The sequence below is a fragment of the Garra rufa genome, chromosome 2 (genome assembly GCF_049309525.1).
Source record: "Garra rufa chromosome 2, GarRuf1.0, whole genome shotgun sequence".
NCBI lineage: Eukaryota > Metazoa > Chordata > Actinopteri > Cypriniformes > Cyprinidae > Garra > Garra rufa.
This window is the reverse complement of record NC_133362.1, coordinates 16452410-16476944: the sequence shown is the minus strand read 5'-3', so window position 1 is coordinate 16476944 and position 24535 is coordinate 16452410. Positions and strand designations below refer to the sequence as shown.

The 24535-nt window shown below is 36.1% G+C and overlaps 1 protein-coding gene and 1 long non-coding RNA gene across 2 annotated transcripts in view; both read left to right on the top strand.

Annotated features, from left to right (window-relative positions):
- wdr27 (WD repeat domain 27) overlaps positions 1-24535 on the top strand; it is a 95525-nt gene that overhangs the window by 4789 nt on the left and 66201 nt on the right. The window lies entirely within an intron of this gene.
- On the top strand, positions 12435-15896 carry LOC141325229 (uncharacterized). The gene is made up of 3 exons (XR_012353758.1): positions 12435-13188; positions 13991-14082; positions 14860-15896. It is a non-coding gene; the product is annotated as an uncharacterized lncRNA (long non-coding RNA).

Sequence of the window (24535 nt, the reverse complement as noted above, 5' to 3'; positions counted from 1 at the left end):
CAAATAAATATCGCCTTAAAAATTTAATTATTACAGCGATTTAACTCTAAATACCCATTAGAACATATCAACAGTTAAATTCAGTGGTTTTATAGTTCTTGTAAAAGAAAAGCTCGCACCCTTCAGCGCTTATACAAGCCGTCAGCACTAGGCTACTCTCTCTGTGCATGTGCTCACAAACAACATAAATTGCTCGAATTAGAACGCCTTTAAAATAAATATATTTCAGCGATTTGTTTGTAAATACTCATTAGAACACATCAACAAATCAGCCTTTTGTGATCTGTTTTATTTCAAAGTTAAAGCACTGTCTTCAGCAAATGTGTTACACAGACGAGCTTTCACGGCTCGGAGCTAACTTACCCGACTGAGAATAATACATGACTGAACGTCTTTTAAAAGCATTTAAATAAAAACACTCCAGCGATCCAACACAATAAATATACAAGAATATTTTAAAGAACTACATTAGCTGCAAATGAGCTATTCAATAGGTTTCACTAACGATCATGTTACCGAGCTGTGACCTATACTTTCACTTTGACTTCGGTGGAAAATGCATATAAATAACGCCTTTAAAATTACAATATTCCAGCCATTTAATTGTAAATACCCATTAGAACACATCAAGACCTGAATTCAGCTGTTTGAGTGAATTTATTGAAACCCCTAAGCATTTCCTTCACCGCGTACAGATTGCTTTCAACGAGTATACATGGAGACGAACGACATAATTTGCACGAATTAGAACGCCTTTAAAATTACAATATTGCAGCGATTTAATTCAGTCCACCCATTAGAAAATATCAACAGCTAAATGCAGTTGTTTGTGAGCATTTTGTTTTCATACAGAGAGCGCTGCGTTCAGCTGTGTGTTAGACATGAGCTCCGAGATGTCCGACTGACAATTATACATGACTGCACGTCTTTTAAAGGCATTTAAATACAAACACTCCAGCGATTGCACACAATAAATATAGAAGAATATTTTAAAGACCTACATTGGGTGCAAATGACTTTTTTCATAGGCTTAACTAACTAACATTGGATGCACTGCTCAGTCTTCCTCTGCATCATCAAACACATCATTTGCACGTCTTTTAAAGGTATTTAAATACAAACACTCCAGCGATTAAACACAATAATAGTAGAGTAATATAATACACAGCTTAAATGCTTGCTTATTTCTGCTTTTAGGCTCAACCGCACAGCAACGCGTCGTGGGTTCCAAGCACGCGCTGCAAACTTGTTGTATGGCAAGCCGTTTTAACGTAAAATCCACACACGATCCTCTATGTTTTAGCCTAAAATATACTAAGCATTTCTTGTCGTACTGCCATTTTTACTAGCAACAATTCAATCAGAGAGCTCTAAGTGTTCTGGGCTGGCCCTTTTGCCCCAAGGCTGCCCAATTTGGCTCTCCAAGCCAACATTTAAAGTTTGTCATCGAACTTTAGCTTCTAGTTATTATTATATTTTATTATTCTTATGACCTAAAGAAATTTCTGACAGCTACTCCTCCGAGGCCTTTGAAGCCACAAGGCCCAAACTTGGCAGAGACCTGGGCCCTTGTCCCGAAAGAGTTGCTATATCTATTTGGACTGATCAGATGTACAGTTGATTTATTATTAATTTTTGAATATGACAAATTTCCCAATGAATTACATGGGCTGAGAAAAAATGCGCCCTCTAACAGTAATACCTCTCGACTGAAGAGGCGGGACTCAAACCTCTCACTTACAGTCACTCTGAAATCGGTGGAAATACAAATAAATATCGCCTTAAAAATTTAATTATTACAGCGATTTAACTCTAAATAACCATTAGAACATATCAACAGCTAAATTCAGTGGTTTGTGAGTAGTTCTTGTAAAAGAAAAGCTCGCACCCTTCAGCACTTATACAAGCCGTCAGCACTAGGCTACTCTCTCTCTACATGTGCTCACAAACAACATGAATTGCACGAATTAGAACGCCTTTAAAATAAATATATTTCAGCGATTTGTTTGTAAATACCCATTAGAACACATCAACAAATCAGCCTTTTGTGATCTGTTTTATTTCAAAGTTAAAGCACTGTCTTCAGCAAATGTGTTATACAGACGAGCTTTCACGGCTCGGAGCTAACTTACCCGACTGAGAATTATGACTGCACGTCTTTTAAAAGCATTTAAATAAAAACACTCCAGCGATCCAACACAATAAATATGCAAGAATATTTTAAAGAACTACATTAGCTGCAAATGAGCTTTTCAATATGTTTCACTAACGAACATGTTACGGAGCTGTGACTTACTTTCACTTTGAACTCGGTGGAAAATGCATATAAATAATGCCTTTAAAATTACAATATTCCAGCCATTTAATTGTAAATACCCATTAGAACACATCAAGACCTGAATTCAGCTGTTTGAGCGAATTTATTGAAAACCCTAAGCATTTCCTTCACCGCATATGGTTGCCTTCAACGAGTATACATGGAGACGAACGACATAATTTGCACGAATTAGAACGCCTTTAAAATTACAATATTGCAGCGATTTAATTCAGTCCACCCATTAGAAAATATCAACAGCTAAATGCAGTTGTTTGTGAGCATTTTGTTTTCATACAGAGAGCGCTGCGTTCAGCAGTGTGTTAGACATGAGCTCCGAGATGTCCGTCTGAGAATTATACATGACTGCACGTCTTTTAAAGGCATTTAAATAAAAACACTCCAGCGATCCAACACAATAAATATAGAAGAATATTTTAAAGACCTGCATTGGGTGCAAATGACGTTTTTCATAGGCTTAACTAACTAACATGAGATGCACGGCTGCATTTATGTGTCTGTTAACAAAGACATCATTTGCACGACTTTTAAAGGTATTTTAATACAAACACTCCAGCGATTAAACACAATAATAGTACAGTCATATAATAAAAAGGTTAAATGATTGCTTATTTCTGCTTTTCGCCTCAACCGCACAGCAACGCGTCGTGGCTTTGAAGCAGGCGCTGCACGAATCTTAAGATATGGCAAGCCGTTTTAACCTAAAATACACATATTAATCAACTATGGCAAGCTGTTTTAGCCTAAAATATACTAAGCATTACTTATCGTAATAGCATTTTTACTAGCAACAATTGAATTACAGAGCTCTAAGTGTTCTGGGCTGGCCCTTTTGCCCGAAGGCTGCCCAATTTGGCTCTCCAAGCCAACATTTAAAGTTTGTCATCGAACTTTAGCTTCTAGTTATGTTGGCTTGGAGAAGCCAACATATTGTTATGCTATTTAAACTTATTATTATTATTATTAAAATTCTTCTGAGACTAAAATTCTATACGCTACTCCTCCTAGAGCTTTAAGGCTACAAGCCCCAAACTCGGCGGAGCCCTGGGCCCTGGTCACCAAAGTGTTGCTATATCTTTTTGGAATGATCAGACTTACAGTTGATTTAATATTAATTTTTTTACATGAAAAATTTCTATAGGATTTCAATGGGCTGAGAAAAAATGCGCCATCTAGAGGCGCAATACCTCTCCACTGAAGAGGCGGGACTCAAACCTCTTACTTACAGTCACTCTGAATACGGTGGAAATACAAATAAATAGCGCTTTTTAAAATTTAAATATTACAGCGATTTAACTCTAAATACCCATTACAACACATCAACAGCTAAATTCAGTGGTTTGTGAGCAGTTCTTGTAAAAGAAAAGCTTGCACCCTTCAGCGAGTATACAAGCCGTCAGCACGAACTCTCTCTGTATGTGCTCATAAACAAAATAATTTGCACGAATTAGAACGCCTTTAAAATTAATATATTTCAGCGATTTATTTGTAAATACCCATTAGCCTTTTGTGATCTGTTTTATTTCAAAGTTAAGTTAGCTCCGAGCCGTGAAGCTCGTCTGTATAACACACATTTGCTGAAGACAGTGCTTTAACGTTACCCAACTGAGAATTATACATGACTGCACGTCTTTTAAAAGCATTTCAATAAAAACACTCCAGCGATCCAACACAATAAATATACAAGAATATTTTAAAGAACAACATTAGCTGCAAATGAGCTATTCAATAGGTTTCACTAACGAACATGTTACCAAGCTGTGACCCACACTTTCACTTTGACTTCGGTGGAAAATGCATATAAATAACGCCTTTAAAATTACAATATTCCAGCCATTTAATTTTAAATACCCATTAGAACACATCAAGACCTGAATTCAGCTGTTTGAGCGAATTTATTCAAAACCCTAAGCATTTCCTTCACCGCGTACAGATTGCTTTCAACGAGTATAAATGGAGACGAACGATATAATTTGCACGAATTAGAACGCCTTTAAAATTACAATATTGCAGCGATTTAATTCATTCCACCCATTAGAAAATATCAACAGCTAAATGCAGTTGTTTGTGAGTATTTTTTTTTCCATACAGAGAGCGCTGTGTTCAGCAGTGTAGACATGAGCTCCGAGATGTCTGTCTGAGAATTATACATGACTGAACGTCTTTTAAAGGCATGTAAATACAAACACTCCAGCGATTGCACACAATAAATATAGAAGAATATTTTAAAGACCTGCATTGGGTGCAAATGACTTTTTTCATAGGCTTAACTAACTAACAGGAGATGCACGGCTGCATTTATGTGTCTGTTAACAAAGACATAATTTGCACGTCTTTTAAAGGTATTTAAATTCAAACACTCCAGCGATTAAACACAATAATAGTAGAGTAATATATTACACAGCTTAAATGCTTGCTTATTTCTGCTTTTAGGCTCAACCGCACAGCAAGGCGTCGTGGCTTTCAAGCACCCGCTGCACACTTGTTGTATGGCAAGCCGTTTCAACCTAAAATACACATAAATCCTCTATGGCAAGCAGTTTTAGCCTAAAATATACTAAGCATTACTTATCGTAATAGCATTTTTACTAGCAACAATTCAATCAGAGAGCTCTAAGTGTTCTGGGCTGGCCCTTTTGCCCGAAGGCTGCCCGGTTTGCTTCTCCAAGCCAACATTTAAAGTTTGTCATCGAACTTTAGCTTCTAGTTATGTTGGCTTGGAGAAGCCAACATATTGTTATGCTATTTAAACTTATTATTATTATTATTATTATTATTATATTTTATTATTCTTATGAGCTACAGAAATTTCTGACAGCTACTCCTCCGAGGCCTTTGAAGCCACAAGGCCCAAACTTGGCAGAGACCTGGGCCCTTGTCCCGAAAGAGTTGCTATATCTATTTGGACTGATCAGATGTACAGTTGATTTATTATTAATTTTTGAATATGACAAATTTCCCAATGAATTACATGGGCTGAGAAAAAATGCGCCCTCTAACAGTAATACCTCTCGACTGAAGAGGCGGGACTCTAAACCTCTTACTTACAGTCACTCTGAAATCGGTGGAAATACAAATAAATACCGCCTTAAAAATGTAAATATTACAGCGATTTAACTCTAAAAACCCATTAGAACATATCAACAGCTAAGTTCAGTGGTTTGTGAGTAGTTCTTGTAAAAGAAAAGCTCGCACCCTTCAGCGAGTATACATGCCGTCAGCATGAACTCTCTCTGTATGTGCTCATAAACAACATAACTTGCACGAATTAGAACGCCTTTAAAATTAATATATTTCAGCGATTTATTTGTAAATACCCATTAGAACACATCAACAAATCAGCCTTTTGTGATCTGTTTTATTTCAAAGTTAAAGCACTGTCTTCAGCAAATGTGTTATACAGACGAGCTTTCAGGCTCGGAGCTAACTTACCCGACTGAGAATAATACATGACTGCACGTCTTTTAAAAGCATTTAAATAAAAACACTCCAGCGATCCAACACAATCAATATACAAGAATATTTTAAAGAACTACATGCTGCAAATGAGCTTTTCAGTTTCACTAACGACCATGTTACCGAGCTGTGACTTACTTTCACTTTGAACTCGGTGGAAAATGCATATAAATAATGCCTTTAAAATTACAATATTCCAGCCATTTAATTGTAAATACCCATTAGAACACATCAAGACCTGAATTCAGCTGTTTGAGCGAATTTATTGAAAACCCTAAGCATTTCCTTCACCGCGTACAGATTGCTTTCAACGAGTATACATGGAGACGAACGACATAATTTGCACGAATTAGAACGCCTTTAAAATTACAATATTGCAGCGATTTAATTCAGTCCACCCATTAGAAAATATCAACAGCTAAATGCAGTTGTTTGTGAGCATTTTGTTTTCATACAGAGAGCGCTGCGTTCAGCAGTGTGTTACATGAGCTCCGAGATGTCCGACTGAGAATTATACATGACTGCACGTCTTTTAAAGGCATTTAAATAAAAACACTCCAGCGATTCAACACAATAAATATAGAAGAATATTTTAAAGACCTGCATTGGGTGCAAATTACTTTTTTCATAGGCTTAACTAACTAACATGAGATGCACTGCTCAGTCTTCATCTTCATCATCAGAGACATCATTTGCACGTCTTTTAAAGGAATTTAAATACAAACACTCCAGCGATTAAACACAATAATAGTAGAGTAATATATTACACAGCTTAAATGCTTGCTTATTAATGCTTTTAGGCTCAACCGCACAGCAACGCTTTCAAGCACGCGCTGCACACTTGTTGTATGGCAAGCCGTTTTAACCTAAAATACACATAAATCGACTATGGCAAGCTGTTTTAACCTAAAATATACTAAGCATTACTTATCGTAATAGCATTTTTACTAGCAACAATTCAATCAGAGAGCTCTAAGTGTTCTGGGCTGGACCTTTTGCCCGAAGGCTGCCCGGTTTGCTTCTCCAAGCCAACATTTAAAGTTTGTCATCGAACTTTAGCTTCTAGTTATTATTAAAATTCTTCTGAGACTAAAATTCTATACGCTACTCCTCCTAGAGCTTTAAGGCTACAAGCCCCAAACTTGGCAGAGACCTGGGCCCTTGTCTCGAAAGTGTTGCTATATCTATTTGGACTGATCAGATTTACAGTTGATTTATTATTAATTTTTTTACATTAAAAATTCCTAAAATTTCGCCCTCTAATGGAGCAATACCTCTCCACTGAATGGAACTCTCCACTGAATGGAAATATGTCCCATAGATTTGAATGGGCTGAGAAAAAAAGCGCCCTCTAAAGGAGTAATTCCTCTCTACTCAACAGGAGATCGCTGAGCTCTGACCAACTTCCACTTTGACTTCGATGGAAAATGCAAATAAATAACGCCTTTAAAATTAAAATATTCCAGCGATTTAATTGTAAATACCCATTAGAACACATCAAGACCTGAATTCAGCTATTTGAGCAAATTTATTCAAAACTCTAAGCATTCCTTCACCGTGTACAGCTTCAGCACGTACTCTCTCTGTATATCTGCTCACAAACGACCTAATTTGCACGAATTAGAACGCCTTTAAAATTAAAATATTACAGCGATTTAACTCTAAATACCCATTACAACACATCAACAGCTAAATCAGTTTGTGATCTGTTTTATTTCAAAGTTGAAGTACTGTCTTCAGCAAATGTGTTACACAGACGAGCTTCACGGCTCGGAGCTAACCCGACTGAGAATTATACATGACTGAACGTCTTTTAAAAGCATTTAAATAAAAACACTCCAGCGATTGTACACTATAAATATAGAAGAATATTTTAAAGAGCTACATTGGGTGTAAATGAGCTATTTCAAACGTTTTACTAACGAACATGAGATGTATGGCTGCATTATCAGTCTGTCAACAAATACATCATTTGCACGTCTTTTAAAGGCATTTAAATAAAAACACTCCAGCGATTGCACACAATAAATATAGAAGAAAATTTTAAAGAGCCGCATTGAATGCAAATGACCTGTTTCAAAGGTTTTTAAGGAACATAAGGCTGCATTATCAGTCTGTCAACAAAGAATTCATTTGCACGTCTTTTAAAGGTAATCAAATAAAAACATTCCAGCGATTGCACACAATAAATATAGAAGAATATTTTAAAGAGCTGCATTGAGTGCAAATGAGCTGTTTGCACTGCTCAGTTCTTCGTCTGCATCATCAAAGACATCATTTGCACGTCTTTTAAAGGTATTTAAATACAAAAACTGCAGCGATTTAACACAATAATAGTATAGTAATATATTACAAAGGTTAAATGCTTGCTTATTTCTGCTTTTCGGCTCAACCGCACGGCAACGCGACGCGGCTTTGAAGCAGGCGCTCATCACATATTCTAGTATGGCAAGCCGTTTTAACCTAAAATCCACACACGATCCTCTATGGCAAGCTGTTTTAGCCTAAAATATACTAAGCATTTCTAGTCGTACTGCCATTTTTACTAGCAACAATTCAATTACAGAGCTCTAAGTGTTCTGGGCTGGCTCTTTTGCCCGAAGGCTGCCCAATTTGGCTCTCCAAGCCAACATTTAAAGTTTGTCATCGAACTTTAGCTTCTAGTTATTATTATTATGTTGGCTTGGAGAGCCAACATACTGTTATGCTATTTAAACTTATTATGTTGGCTTGGAGAGCCAACATACTGTTATGCTATTTAAACTTATTATGTTGGCTTGGAGAGCCAACATACTGTTATGCTATTTAAACTTATTATTATTATTATATGTTATTATTCTTATGACCTAAGAAAATTTCTGACAGCTACTCCTCCGAGGCCTTTGAAGCCACAAGGCCCAAACTTGGCAGAGACCTGGGCCCTTGTCCCGAAAGAGTTGCTATATCTATTTGGACTGATCAGATGTACAGTTGATTTATTATTAATTTTTGAAAATGACATATTTCCCAATGAATTACATGGGCTGAGAAAAAATGCGCCCTCTAGCAGTAATACCTCTCGACTGAAGAGGCGGGACTCAAACCTCTTACTTACAGTCACTCTGAAATCGGTGGAAATACAAATAAATATCACCTTAAAAACTTAATTATTACAGCGATTTAACTCTAAATACCCATTACAACACATCAACAGCTAAATCAGTTTGTGATCTGTTTTATTTCAAAGTTGAAGCTGTCTTCAGCAAATGTGTTACACAGACGAGCTTCACGGTTCGGAGCTAACTTACCCGACTAAGAATTATACATGACTGAACGTCTTTTAAAAGCATTTAAATAAAAACACTCCAGCGATTGTACACAATAAATATAGAAGAATATTTTAAAGAGCCGCATTGAATGCAAATGACCTGTTTCAAAGGTTTTTAATAACGAACATGAGATGTACGGCTGCATATCCGTCTGTGTCAACAAATGATTCATTTGCACGTCTTTTAAAGGTAATCAAATAAAAAAATTCCAGCGATTGCACACAATAAATATAGAAGAATATTTTAAAGAGCTGCATTGAGTGCAAATGAGCTGTTTCATAGATTTAACTAACATTGGATGCACTGCTCAGTTCTTCGTCTGCATCATCAAAGACATCATGTGCACGTCTTTTAAAGGTATTTAATTACAAACACTCCAGCGATTAAACACAATAAATATAGAATATTTTAAAGAGCTACATTGGGTGTAAATGAGCTATTTCAAACGTTTCTCTAACGAACATCAGATGTATGGCTTTATTATCAGTCTGTCAACAAATACATCATTTGCACGTCTTTTAAAGGCATTTAAATAAAAACACTCCAGCGATTGCACACAATAAATATAGAAGAATATTTTAAAGACCTACATTGGGTGCAAATGACGTTTTTCATAGGCTTAACTAACTAACATGAGATGCACGGCTGCATTTATGTGTCTGTTAACAAAGACATCAAATTTGCACGTCTTTTAAAGGTATTTTAATACAAACACTCCAGCGATTCAACACAATAACAGTACAATCATATAATAAAAAGGTTAAATGCTTGCTTATTTCTGCTTTTCACCTCAACCGCACAGCAACGCGTCGTGGCTTTGAAGCAGGCGCTGCACGAATCTTGAGATATGGCAAGCCGTTTTAACCTAAAATCCACACACAATCCTCTATGGCAAGCTGTTTTAGCCTAAAATATACTAAGCATTTCTTGTCGTACTGCCATTTTTGCTAGCAACAATTCCATTAGAGAGTTCTAAGTGTTCTGGGCTGGCCCTTTTGCCCCAAGGCTGCCCGGTTTGGCTCTCCAAGCCAACATTTAAAGTTTGTCATCGAACTTTAGCTTCTAGTTATTATTATTATTATTATATGTTATTATTCTTATGGTACACGAATTTACAAACGCTACTCCTCCTAGGGCTTGAATGCCACAAGCCCCAAACTTGGCAGATACCTGGGTCCTGCTCTAAAGTTAGTTGCTATATCTTTTTAGACTGATCAGACTTACAGTTGATTTATTATTAATTTTTGAATATGACACATTTCCCAATGAATTACATGGGCTGAGAAAAAATGCGCCCTCTAACAGTAATACCTCTCGACTGAAGAGGCGGGACTCAAACCTCTCACTTACAGTCACTCTGAAATCGGTGGAAATACAAATAAATATCGCCTTAAAAATTTAATTATTACAGCGATTTAACTCTAAATACCCATTAGAACATATCAACAGTTAAATTCAGTGGTTTTATAGTTCTTGTAAAAGAAAAGCTCGCACCCTTCAGCGCTTATACAAGCCGTCAGCACTAGGCTACTCTCTCTGTGCATGTGCTCACAAACAACATAAATTGCACGAATTAGAACGCCTTTAAAATAAATATATTTCAGCGATTTGTTTGTAAATACTCATTAGAACACATCAACAAATCAGCCTTTTGTGATCTGTTTTATTTCAAAGTTAAAGCACTGTCTTCAGCAAATGTGTTACACAGACGAGCTTTCACGGCTCGGAGCTAACTTACCCGACTGAGAATAATACATGACTGAACGTCTTTTAAAAGCATTTAAATAAAAACACTCCAGCGATCCAACACAATAAATATACAAGAATATTTTAAAGAACTACATTAGCTGCAAATGAGCTATTCAATAGGTTTCACTAACGATCATGTTACCGAGCTGTGACCTATACTTTCACTTTGACTTCGGTGGAAAATGCATATAAATAACGCCTTTAAAATTACAATATTCCAGCCATTTAATTGTAAATACCCATTAGAACACATCAAGACCTGAATTCAGCTGTTTGAGTGAATTTATTGAAACCCCTAAGCATTTCCTTCACCGCGTACACATTGCTTTCAACGAGTTTACATGGAGACGAACGACATAATTTGCACGAATTAGAACGCCTTTAAAATTACAATATTGCAGCGATTTAATTCAGTCCACCCATTAGAAAATATCAACAGCTAAATGCAGTTGTTTGTGAGCATTTTGTTTTCATACAGAGAGCGCTGCGTTCAGCTGTGTGTTAGACATGAGCTCCGAGATGTCCGACTGACAATTATACATGACTGCACGTCTTTTAAAGGCATTTAAATACAAACACTCCAGCGATTGCACACAATAAATATAGAAGAATATTTTAAAGACCTAGCTACATTGGGTGCAAATGACTTTTTTCATAGGCTTAACTAACATGCACTGCTCAGTCTTCGTCTGCATCATCAAACACATCATTTGCACGTCTTTTAAAGGTATTTAAATACAAACACTCCAGCGATTAAACACAATAATAGTAGAGTAATATAATACACAGCTTAAATGCTTGCTTATTTCTGCTTTTAGGCTCAACCGCACAGCAACGCGTCGTGGGTTTCAAGCATGCGCTGCAAACTTGTTGTATGGCAAGCCGTTTTAACGTAAAATCCACACACGATCCTCTATGTTTTAGCCTAAAATATACTAAGCATTTCTTGTCGTACTGCCATTTTTACTAGCAACAATTCAATCAGAGAGCTCTAAGTGTTCTGGGCTGGCCCTTTTGCCCCAAGGCTGCCCAATTTGGCTCTCCAAGCCAACATTTAAAGTTTGTCATCGAACTTTAGCTTCTAGTTATTATTATTATTATGTTGGCTTGGAGAAGCCAACATATTGTTATGCTATTTAAACTTATTATTATTATTATTAAAATTCTTCTGAGACTAAAATTCTATACGCTACTCCTCCTAGAGCTTTAAGGCTACAAGCCCCAAACTCGGCGGAGCCCTGGGCCCTGGTCACCAAAGTGTTGCTATATCTTTTTGGAATGATCAGACTTACAGTTGATTTAATATTAATTTTTTTACATGAAAAATTTCTATAGGTTTTCAATGGGCTGAGAAAAAATGCGCCATCTAGAGGCGCAATACCTCTCGACTGAAGAGGCGGGACTCAAACCTCTTGCTTACAGTCACTCTGAAATCGGTGGAAATACAAATAAATACCGCCTTTTAAAATTAAATATTCCAGCGATTTAATTGTAAATACCCATTAGAACACATCAACAGCTAAATTCAGTGGTTTGTGAGCAGTTCTTGTAAAAGAAATGCTTGCACCCTTCAGCGAGTACACTGTAAACCCCACTGTTGTCATTAATAAAGAGATTAAGTTAATATAACTTGACATTACTTAAAATACCAAGTTTTGGCATCAAAACTTAAACAGGTGTGGTTAACTTACTCATTTGGCAGCAAAAAACTTTTTAATTGATATTTTAAGTTATCTGAACTCAACATTTTAATTAATTTGAAAGATTCACAATGTCTATTTAAAATGATTGGTCGCACTTGAAATTCTGCTTTGACAACCGCGCTGATTGGTCGATATAAGTTATATGACACAAGGCGGTATTATTTCTCGTCATGCTTAATTTTGCTGAAGAACCAGCAGGACAGACGCACTAGCAGAAACCATCTGACACAAGAAAGACAAAAGTTAAATCAGTAAGTAGAGATTTAAACGCTCATATACATTTTTTTAAATTGATTTACACGTTATTCCAATGCTATTTTTTGTTTTGCTCCAGTAGCAGCACAAGTAAGCTGGCGGTAAAGCAGGCGGGAAGAAAGCCGTCGTGAAAGATTCATTAGAGTGAAGTTACACAGGTAGGTTAATGGTAAAATATAAGTGTAAATTTTGCTTGGTTCCGTTTTATTTTTGGAGTATTTTGTACTTATAAATATGCCGGAGTTTCTAAATTTCTATAAGAACATTTGAATTTCCCGCTTAACTTTTTTTCCTCCCCCAGCTGCACTTGCAGGCAGGCGGTCGTGAAGCAGGCAGGGACAGGGATGGAGTCGGTCGTGACGAAGGCCCATGGATTACGCTGGTAAGTTAATGTTTAACACGCCTGTACGTTGTGACTTGCTTAATTTATTAATGTTTCTTTGATGTTGTGTTTTTAAAAGCGAGAATGAGAACTTGCGCTGTTGTGTATGCGCTTATGAGGGAACAAAACACGGACATGTACCGTTAAAGTTCGCTTTTACCTCAAGGTGCGCGCATAAACGGTCAAATGCACGCAAAAATATTTCAAAATGAGGCGCTCGCTTGGTGATTATTCACGTAAACCCTTGTCAGTTATGTCTTAAATGGTCATAAACAGTTGAGAATGAAAATACGTTTGTAACAGTATATTGCATCCGTGTGGCTATTAATGCAGGTTTACTAAAGGTTTCATGAGGAGAACAATGCAAAGCTAAAAATTAACGAAATTGTGACACATTTACAGAGATAGGCCTATGTTTTTAATTAATAATTCTGTTCATGTAATGTGTTCTTGGTGCATAATATTAATTATTCGTTTTTAATAGATTTTATAAAATGTATTCAATCCTATCTGCATTTGTTTTTAATCAAGTTACCATTAGCAGAGCTGTGACTGTTTTACATGTCCCTGTGAGCGATTTGTTGACTTTTTACTGTCGGGAAAGACGTGCAAAAATGTTGTAACAACGTTAACTTAGTTGGATCAGGTGTGTTTAATTAGGATTTCATCTAAACTCTGCAGGGCTCTGTCCCTCCAAGAATTGACACCCCTGATTTAAATGCTGTTATGAATTTCATTAAAAAAAAAAGTAGTAATAGCCAGTGGTTAGATTTAATATAATTGTTTTTTTGTTTTCACACAGAAGTTGTCAGAGCCGACTGAGGACCGAACTCTTGTGCTCCAAGGACCACCTCTTGTGTTTGGAGATGTTTGGGGATTTCTTCGACATGTTTGGTAAGTATTCCATGTAGAAAATAATGTCAAAAAGACAAGCACACAGTAGATCACTCACACTCATTATATAAATTTGAATCTAAAGTGTTATTTCACTCAAAAATTAGAATTTTGTCAGTAGTTACCCTCGTGTCATTCCATATTCGTAAGACTTCCGTTCCTCTTTGGAACACAAATGAAGATTTTTAAAATAATTTTCAAGAGTTTTCCATTTCTCCATAGACGGACAAGAAAAGGTAAGAAAGACGTGGTTCCAGTGATTTAACCTCAATTTTATTAAACAACGCACATGCTTAGGTTTGCATGAAACAAACTATAAAAACTATTAAAAATACAGATCCCCAATGCATGTTCACGAGAGCATCACGGTGCATGTGTTTTGTGTTCACGCAAGATCTGAAATCTGAACAGGCCTTGAATAATTTTATTTTGTAAGTGGTAAATTACATGTTTTTGCACTAAACACTCGCGCTGCTTCATAAAATTGAGTTTAAACCACTGAAGTCTCATGGATTTTTTTTCTAGACCTTGAAAATGTTACATTGGATCTCTGGAGAAACAGAAATCTCTTGGGTTTCCTTAAAAAAAATCTTAATTTTTGTTTGGAAGAAGAACAAAGGTGTTAGGGGTGTGGAATGACATGAGAGTGAGCAATGACAGAATTTGCATTTTTGGGTGAACTGTTCCTTAAGATTAAGTTGCACTGTTTGAAATCTACATGAGCTTGCATGCATGTGAATTAACTTTAATTTGATAATGTTTTTTCATCTTTAATAGATGTCTGATGATCACAGCTCAAATCTTGCTGTTGTCAGTGGGGATTGTAATAGTTGAAGATGGGACTACTCTTCAGCCTCTCAACTCTTGGAAAAGTGGTGATGGACAATCTAAGTGACCTTCCTGAATCAATGTGCCTTCTGTTTGGACAAATTTATGTTACAGGTTTTGTGCTTTTCTTGTCAGCTGAGAAAAAAAAAATGAAAATGACCTTTACATTGGAAATTAAAAACATGTTTATGTTAACAGTCAGTAAGACTTTCACCAACAGAGAAGAAACACTTTTTTTTTTTTTTTTTGTATAACACACACTCCAAGGAACTGGTATATCTCAAATTTGTCTTGTAAAAATGTGAAAAAATAAATAAATAATAGGTTTACATTTAAAACAGTTAACTGTTAAAAAAAATGCTTATGTTGTTGTTCATGTCTTTTAAAAATGTAAGCTTACTATTAAAAATGAGCTGTTTTGTTTAAAAATGTGATATTAAATGTGAGTTTACAGTCAAAAATAGGAGTTTACTGTTAAAAAATGTGAATGTACTTTAAAAAATGTAAGCTCATGATGCTGTTGTTCATGTCTTTCTGGAAATGTGAGCTTACTGTTAAAATTAAAAATTAGCTATTTTGTTGTACATATGTCTTTTAAAAATATGACAGTGTGGGCTTACAGACAAAAATATGAGTTTACTGTTAAAAAAGGAGCTCATGATTTTGTTCATGAATTTTATAAATGTGAGCTTACTGTTATAAGTAATGTAAATGCAGTATAAGCCTAATAAAGTGGTTGATGTGGAAAAAAAACCTTGTTTTAATGATTTATAAATTATTTAATACAAGTAGAATATATATATTTATATATAAGCTGAAAATTTAGGAAGTTTAGTCTGTTAGCCCTTTTAAGTTATCTGTACTTAAACATTTAAGTTAATTCAATGAAGAGACCACATTCGTTCAACTCAATAAATCGAGTTGTCATTTTCCCATTACTCAAACGAACTGAGGGAATCACTTTCCTCAAATCATTTGAGTAGTCTGAACTTATTAGGGTTTACAGTGTATACAAGCCGTCAGCACGAACTCTCTCTGTATGTGCTCATAAACAACATAAATTGCACGAATTAGAGTGCCTTTAAAATTTATATATTTCAGCGATTTATTTGTAAATACCCATTAGAACACATCAACAAATCAACCTTTTGTGATCTGTTTTATTTCAAAGTTAAAGCACTGTCTTCAGCAAATGTGTTATACAGATGAGCTTTACGGCTCGGAGCTAATTTACCCGACTGAGAATTATACATGACTGCGCGTCTTTTAAAAGCATTTAAATAAAAACACTCCAGCGATCCAACACAAAAAATATACAAGAATATTTTAAAGAACTATATTAGCTGCAAATGAGCTGTTCAATAGGTTTCACTAACGAACATGTTACCGAGCTGTAACCTATACTTTCACTTTGACTTCGGTGTAAAATGCATATAAATAACGCCTTTAAAATTACAATATTCCAGCCATTTAATTATAAATACCCATTAGAACACATCAAGACCTGAATTCAGCTGTTTGAACGAATTTATTGAAAACCCGAAGCATTTCCTTCACCGCGTACAGATTGCCTTCAACTATGATACATGGAGACGAACGACATAATTTGCACGAATTTGACCGCCTTTAAAATTACAATATTGCAGCGATTTAATTAAGTCCACCCATTAGAGAATATCAACAGCTAAATGCAGTTGTTCGTGAGTATTTTTTTTTCATACAGAGAGCGCTGTGTTCAGCAGTGTGTTATGAGCTCCGAGATGTCCAACTGACAATTATACATGACTGCACGTCTTTTAAAGGCATTTAAATACAAACACTCCAGCGATTGCACACAATAAATATAGAAGAATATTTTAAAGACCTACATTGAGTGCAAATGACTTTTTTCACTGGCTTAACTAACTAACATTGAATGCACTGCTCAGTCTTCATCTGCATCAAAGACATCATTTGCACGTCTTTTAAAGGTATACAAACACTCCAGCGATTAAACACAATAATAGTAGAGTAATATATTACACAGCTTAAATGCTTGCTTATTTCTGCTTTTAGGCTCAACCGCACAGCAACGCTTTCAAGCACGCGCTGCACACTTGTTGTATGGCAAGCCGTTTTAACCTAAAATACACATAAATCCTCTATGGCAAGCTGTTTAGCCTAAAATATACTAAGCATTACTTATCGTAATAGCATTTTTACTAGCAACAATTCAATCAGAGAGCTCTAAGTGTTCTGGGCTGGCCCTTTTGCCCGAAGGCTGCCCGGTTTGCTTCTCCAAGCCAACATTTAAAGTTTGTCATCGAACTTTAGCTTCTAGTTATTATGTTGGCTTGGAGAAGCCAACATATTGTTATGCTATTTAAACTTATTATTATTATTATTATTATTATTATTATTAAACTTCTTCTGAGACTAAAATTCTATACGCTACTCCTCCTAGAGCTTTAAGGCTACAAGCCCCAAACTCGGCGGAGCCCTGGGCCCTGGTCACCAAAGTGTTGCTATATCTTTTTGGAATGATCAGACTTACAGTTGATTTAATATTAATTTTTTTACATGAAAAATTTCTATGGGATTTCAATGGGCTGAGAAAAAATGCGCCATCTAAAGGCGCAATACCTCTCCACTGAAGAGGCGGGACTCAAACCTCTTGCTTACAGTCACTCTGAAATCGGTGGAAATACAAATAAATACCGCCTTAAAAATTCAAATATTACAGCGATTTAACTCTAAATACCCATTAGAACATATCAACAGCTAAATTCAGTGGTTTGTGAGTAGTTCTTGTAAAAGAAAAGCTCGCACCCTTCAGCGCTTGTACAAGCCGTCAGCACTAGGCTTCTCTCTCTCTCGACATGTGCTCACAAACAACATAAATTGCACGAATTAGAACGCCTTTAAAATAAATATATTTCAGCGATTTGTTTGTAAATACCCATTAGAACACATCAACAAATCAGCCTTTTGTGATCTGTTTTATTTCAAAGTTAAAGCACTGTCTTCAGCAAATGTGTTATACAGACGAGCTTTCACGGCTCGGAGCTAACTTACCCGACTGAGAATTATGACTGCACGTCTTTTAAAAGCATTTAAATAAAAACACTCCAGCGATCCAACACAATAAATATACAAGAATATTTTAAAGAACTACCTTAGCTGCAAATGAGCTTTTCAGTTTCACAAACGAACATGTTACCGAGCTGAGACTTACTTTCACTTTGATTTCGGTGGAAAATGCATATAAATAACGCCTTTAAAATTACAATATTCCAGCCATTTAATTGTAAATACCCATTAGAACACATCAAGACCTGAATTCAGCTGTTTGAGCGAATTTATTGAAAACCCTAAGCAATTCCTTCACCGTGTACAGATTGCTTTCAACGAGTATACATGGAGACCAACGACATAATTTGCACGAATTAGAACGCCTTTAAAATTACAATATTGCAGCGATTTAATTCAGTCCACCCATTAGAAAATATCAACAGCTAAATGCAGTTGTTTGTGAGCATTTTGTTTTTTCATACAGAGAGCGCTGCATTCAGCAGTGTGTTAGACATGAGCTCCGAGATGTCCGACTGAGAATTATACATGACTGCACGTCTTTTAAAGGCATTTAAATAAAAACACTCCAGCGATTCAACACAATAAATATAGAAGAATATTTTAAAGACCTGCATTGGGTGCAAATGACGTTTTTCATAGGCTTAACTAACTAACATGAGATGCACGGCTGCATTTATGTGTCTGTTAACAAAGACATCATTTGCACGTCTTTTAAAGGTATTTTAATACAAACACTCCAGCGATCCAACACAATAATAGTTCAGTCATATAATAAAAAGTTTAAATGCTTGCTTATTTCTGCTTTTCGGCTCAACCGCACGGCAACGCGACGCGGCTTTGAAGCAGGCACTCATCACTTATTCCAGTATGGCAAGCCGTTTTAACCTAAAATACAATTATTAATCCACTATGGTGTTCTGGGCTGGCCCTTTTGCCCGAAGGCTGCCCAATTTGGCTCTCCAAGCCAACATTTAAAGTTTGTCATCGAACTTTAGCTTCTAGTTATATGTTATTATTCTTATGGTACACGAATTTACAAACGCTACTCCTCCTAGGGCTTGAATGCCACAAGCCCCAAACTTGGCAGATACCTGGGTCCTGCTCTAAAGTTAGTTGCTATATCTTTTTAGACTGATCAGACTTACAGTTGATTTATTATTAATTTTTGAATATGACACATTTCCCAATGAATTACATGGGCTGAGAAAAAATGCGCCCTCTAACAGTAATACCTCTCGACTGAAGAGGCGGGACTCAAACCTCTCACTTACAGTCACTCTGAAATCGGTGGAAATACAAATAAATATCGCCTTAAAAATTTAATTATTACAGCGATTTAACTCTAAATACCCATTAGAACATATCAACAGTTAAATTCAGTGGTTTTATAGTTCTTGTAAAAGAAAAGCTCGCACCCTTCAGCGCTTATACAAGCCGTCAGCACTAGGCTACTCTCTCTGTGCATGTGCTCACAAACAACATAAATTGCACGAATTAGAACGCCTTTAAAATAAATATATTTCAGCGATTTGTTTGTAAATACTCATTAGAACACATCAACAAATCAGCCTTTTGTGATCTGTTTTATTTCAAAGTTAAAGCACTGTCTTCAGCAAATGTGTTACACAGACGAGCTTTCACGGCTCGGAGCTAACTTACCCGACTGAGAATAATACATGACTGAACGTCTTTTAAAAGCATTTAAATAAAAACACTCCAGCGATCCAACACAATAAATATACAAGAATATTTTAAAGAACTACATTAGCTGCAAATGAGCTATTCAATAGGTTTCACTAACGATCATGTTACCGAGCTGTGACCTATACTTTCACTTTGACTTCGGTGGAAAATGCATATAAATAACGCCTTTAAAATTACAATATTCCAGCCATTTAATTGTAAATACCCATTAGAACACATCAAGACCTGAATTCAGCTGTTTGAGTGAATTTATTGAAACCCCTAAGCATTTCCTTCACCGCGTACAGATTGCTTTCAACGAGTTTACATGGAGACGAACGACATAATTTGCACGAATTAGAACACCTTTAAAATTACAATATTGCAGCGATTTAATTCAGTCCACCCATTAGAAAATATCAACAGCTAAATGCAGTTGTTTGTGAGCATTTTGTTTTCATACAGAGAGCGCTGCGTTCAGCTGTGTGTTAGACATGAGCTCCGAGATGTCCGACTGACAATTATACATGACTGCACGTCTTTTAAAGGCATTTAAATACAAACACTCCAGCGATTGCACACAATAAATATAGAAGAATATTTTAAAGACCTACATTGGGTGCAAATTACTTTTTTCATAGGCTTAACTAACATTGGATGCACTGCTCAGTCTTCGTCTGCATCATCAAACACATCATTTGCACGTCTTTTAAAGGTATTTAAATACAAACACTCCAGCGATTAAACACAATAATAGTAGAGTAATATAATACACAGCTTAAATGCTTGCTTATTTCTGCTTTTAGGCTCAACCGCACAGCAACGCGTCGTGGGTTTCAAGCATGCGCTGCAAACTTGTTGTATGGCAAGCCGTTTTAACGTAAAATCCACACACGATCCTCTATGTTTTAGCCTAAAATATACTAAGCATTTCTTGTCGTACTGCCATTTTTACTAGCAACAATTCAATCAGAGAGCTCTAAGTGTTCTGGGCTGGCCCTTTTGCCCCAAGGCTGCCCAATTTGGCTCTCCAAGCCAACATTTAAAGTTTGTCATCGAACTTTAGCTTCTAGTTATGTTGGCTTGGAGAAGCCAACATATTGTTATGCTATTTAAACTTATTATTATTATTATTATTATTAAAATTCTTCTGAGACTAAAATTCTATACGCTACTCCTCCTAGAGCTTTAAGGCTACAAGCCCCAAACTTGGCAGAGACCTGGGCCCTTGTCCCGAAAGTGTTGCTATATCTATTTGGACTGATCAGATTTACAGTTGATTTATTATTAATTTTTTTACATTAAAAATTCCTAAAATTTCGCCCTCTAATGGAGCAATACCTCTCCACTGAATGGAACTCTCCACTGAATGGAAATATGTCCCATAGATTTGAATGGGCTGAGAAAAAAAGCGCCCTCTAAAGGAGTAATTCCTCTCTACTCAACAGGAGATCGCTGAGCTCTGACCAACTTCCACTTTGACTTCGATGGAAAATGCAAATAAATAACGCCTTTAAAATTAAAATATTCCAGCGATTTAATTGTAAATACCCATTAGAACACATCAAGACCTGAATTCAGCTATTTGAGCTAATTTATTCAAAACTCTAAGCATTCCTTCACCGTGTACAGCTTCAGCACGTACTCTCTCTGTATATCTGCTCACAAACGACCTAATTTGCACGAATTAGAACGCCTTTAAAATTAAAATATTACAGCGATTTAACTCTAAATACCCATTACAACACATCAACAGCTAAATCAGTTTGTGATCTGTTTTATTTCAAAGTTGAAGTGTCTTCAGCAAATGTGTTACACAGACGAGCTTCACGGCTCGGAGCTAACTTACCCGACTGAGAATTATACATGACTGAACGTCTTTTAAAAGCATTTAAATAAAAACACTCCAGCGATTGTACACTATAAATATAGAAGAATATTTTAAAGAGCTACATTGGGTGTAAATGAGCTATTTCAAACGTTTTACTAACGAACATGAGATGTATGGCTGCATTATCAGTCTGTCAACAAATACATCATTTGCACGTCTTTTAAAGGCATTTAAATAAAAACACTCCAGCGATTGCACACAATAAATATAGAAGAATATTTTAAAGAGCCGCATTGAATGCAAGTGACCTGTTTCAAAGGTTTTTAACGAACATGAGATGTAAGGCTGCATTATCAGTCTGTCAACAAAGAATTCATTTGCACGTCTTTTAAAGGTAATCAAATAAAAACATTCCAGCGATTGCACACAATAAATATAGAAGAATATTTTAAAGAGCTGCATTGAGTGCAAATGAGCTGTTTGCACTGCTCAGTTCTTCGTCTGCATCATCAAAGACATCATTTGCATGTCTTTTAAAGGTATTTAAATACAAAAACTGCCGCGATTTAACACAATAATAGTATAGTAATATATTACAAAGGTTAAATGCTTGCTTATTTCTGCTTTTCGGCTCAACCGCACAGCAACGCGACGCGGCTTTGAAGCAGGCGCTCATCACATATTCTAGTATGGCAAGCCGTTTTAACCTAAAATCCACACACGATCCACTATGGCAAGCTGTTTTAGCCTAAAATATACTAAGCATTTCTAGTCGTACTGCCATTTTTACTAGCAACAATTCAATTACAGAGCTCTAAGTGTTCTGGGCTGGCCCTTTTGCCCGAAGGCTGCCCAATTTGGCTCTCCAAGCCAACATTTAAAGTTTGTCATCGAACTTTAGCTTCTAGTTATTATTAAAATTCTTCTGAGACTAAAATTCTATACGCTACTCCTCCTAGAGCTTTAAGGCTACAAGCCCCAAACTTGGCAGAGACCTGGGCCCTTGTCCCGAAAGTGTTGCTATATCTATTTGGACTGATCAGATTTACAGTTGATTTATTATTAATTTTTTTACATTAAAAATTCCTAAAATTTCGCCCTCTAATGGAGCAATACCTCTCCACTGAATGGAACTCTCCACTGAATGGAAATATGTCCCATAGATTTGAATGGGCTGAGAAAAAAAGCGCCCTCTAAAGGAGTAATTCCTCTCTACTCAACAGGAGATCGCTGAGCTCTGACCAACTTCCACTTTGACTTCGATGGAAAATGCAAATAAATAACGCCTTTAAAATTAAAATATTCCAGCGATTTAATTGTAAATACCCATTAGAACACATCAAGACCTGAATTCAGCTATTTGAGCTAATTTATTCAAAACTCTAAGCATTCCTTCACCGTGTAGAGCTTCAGCACGTACTCTCTCTGTATATCTGCTCACAAACGACCTAATTTGCACGAATTAGAACGCCTTTAAAATTAAAATATTACAGCGATTTAACTCTAAATACCCATTACAACACATCAACAGCTAAATCAGTTTGTGATCTGTTTTATTTCAAAGTTGAAGTACTGTCTTCAGCAAATGTGTTACACAGACGAGCTTCACGGCTCGGAGCTAACTTACCCGACTGAGAATTATACATGACTGAACGTCTTTTAAAAGCATTTAAATAAAAACACTCCAGCGATTGTACACTATAAATATAGAAGAATATTTTAAAGAGCTACATTGGGTGTAAATGAGCTATTTCAAACGTTTTACTAACAAACATGAGATGTATGGCTGCATTATCAGTGTCAACAAATACATCATTTGCACGTCTTTTAAATGCATTTAAATAAAAACACTCCAGCGATTGCACACAATAAATATAGAAGAATATTTTAAAGAGCCGCATTGAATGCAAATGACCTGTTTCAAAGGTTTTTAAGGAACATGAGATGTAAGGCTGCATTATCAGTCTGTCAACAAAGAATTCATTTGCACATCTTTTAAAGGTAATCAAATAAAAACATTACAGCGATTGCACACAATAAATATAGAAGAATATTTTAAAGAGCTGCATTGAGTGCAAATGAGCTGTTTGCACTGCTCAGTTCTTCGTCTGCATCATCAAAGACATCATTTGCACGTCTTTTAAAGGTATTTTAATACAAACACTACAGCGATTCCACACAATAAATATAGAAGAATATTTTAAAGACCCACATTGAGTTCAAATGACTTTTTTCACAGGCTTAACTAACTAACATTGAATGCACTGCTCAGTCTTCGTCTGCATCAAAGACATCATTTGCACGTCTTTTAAATGTATTTAAATACAAACACTCCAGCGATTAAACACAATAATAGTAGAGTAATATATTACACAGCTTAAATGCTTGCTTATTTCTGCTTTTAGGCTCAACCGCACAGCAACGCGTCGTGGCTTTCAAGCACGCGCTGTACACTTGTTGTATGGCAAGCCGTTTTAACCTAAAATACACATAAATCCTCTATGGCAAGCTGTTTTAGCCTAAAATATACTAAGTATTACTTTTCGTGATAGCATTTTTACTAGCAACAATTCAATCAGACAGCTCTAAGGGTTCTGGGCTGGCCCTTTTGCCCGAAGGCTGCCCGGTTTGCTTCTCCAAGCCAACATTTAAAGTTTGTCATCGAACTTTAGCTTCTAGTTATTATTAAAATTCTTCTGAGACTAAAATTCTATACGCTACTCCTCCTAGAGCTTTAAGGCTACAAGCCCCAAACTCGGCGGAGCCCTGGGCCCTGGTCACCAAAGTGTTGCTATATCTTTTTGGAATGATCAGACTTACAGTTGATTTAATATTAATTTTTTTACATGAAAAATTTCTATGGGATTTCAATGGGCTGAGAAAAAATGCGCCATCTAAAGGCGCAATACCTCTCCACTGAAGAGGCGGGATTCAAACCTCTTACTTACAGTCACTCTGAAATCGGTGGAAATACAAATAAATACCGCCTTAAAAATTCAAATATTACAGCGATTTAACTCTAAATACCCATTAGAACAT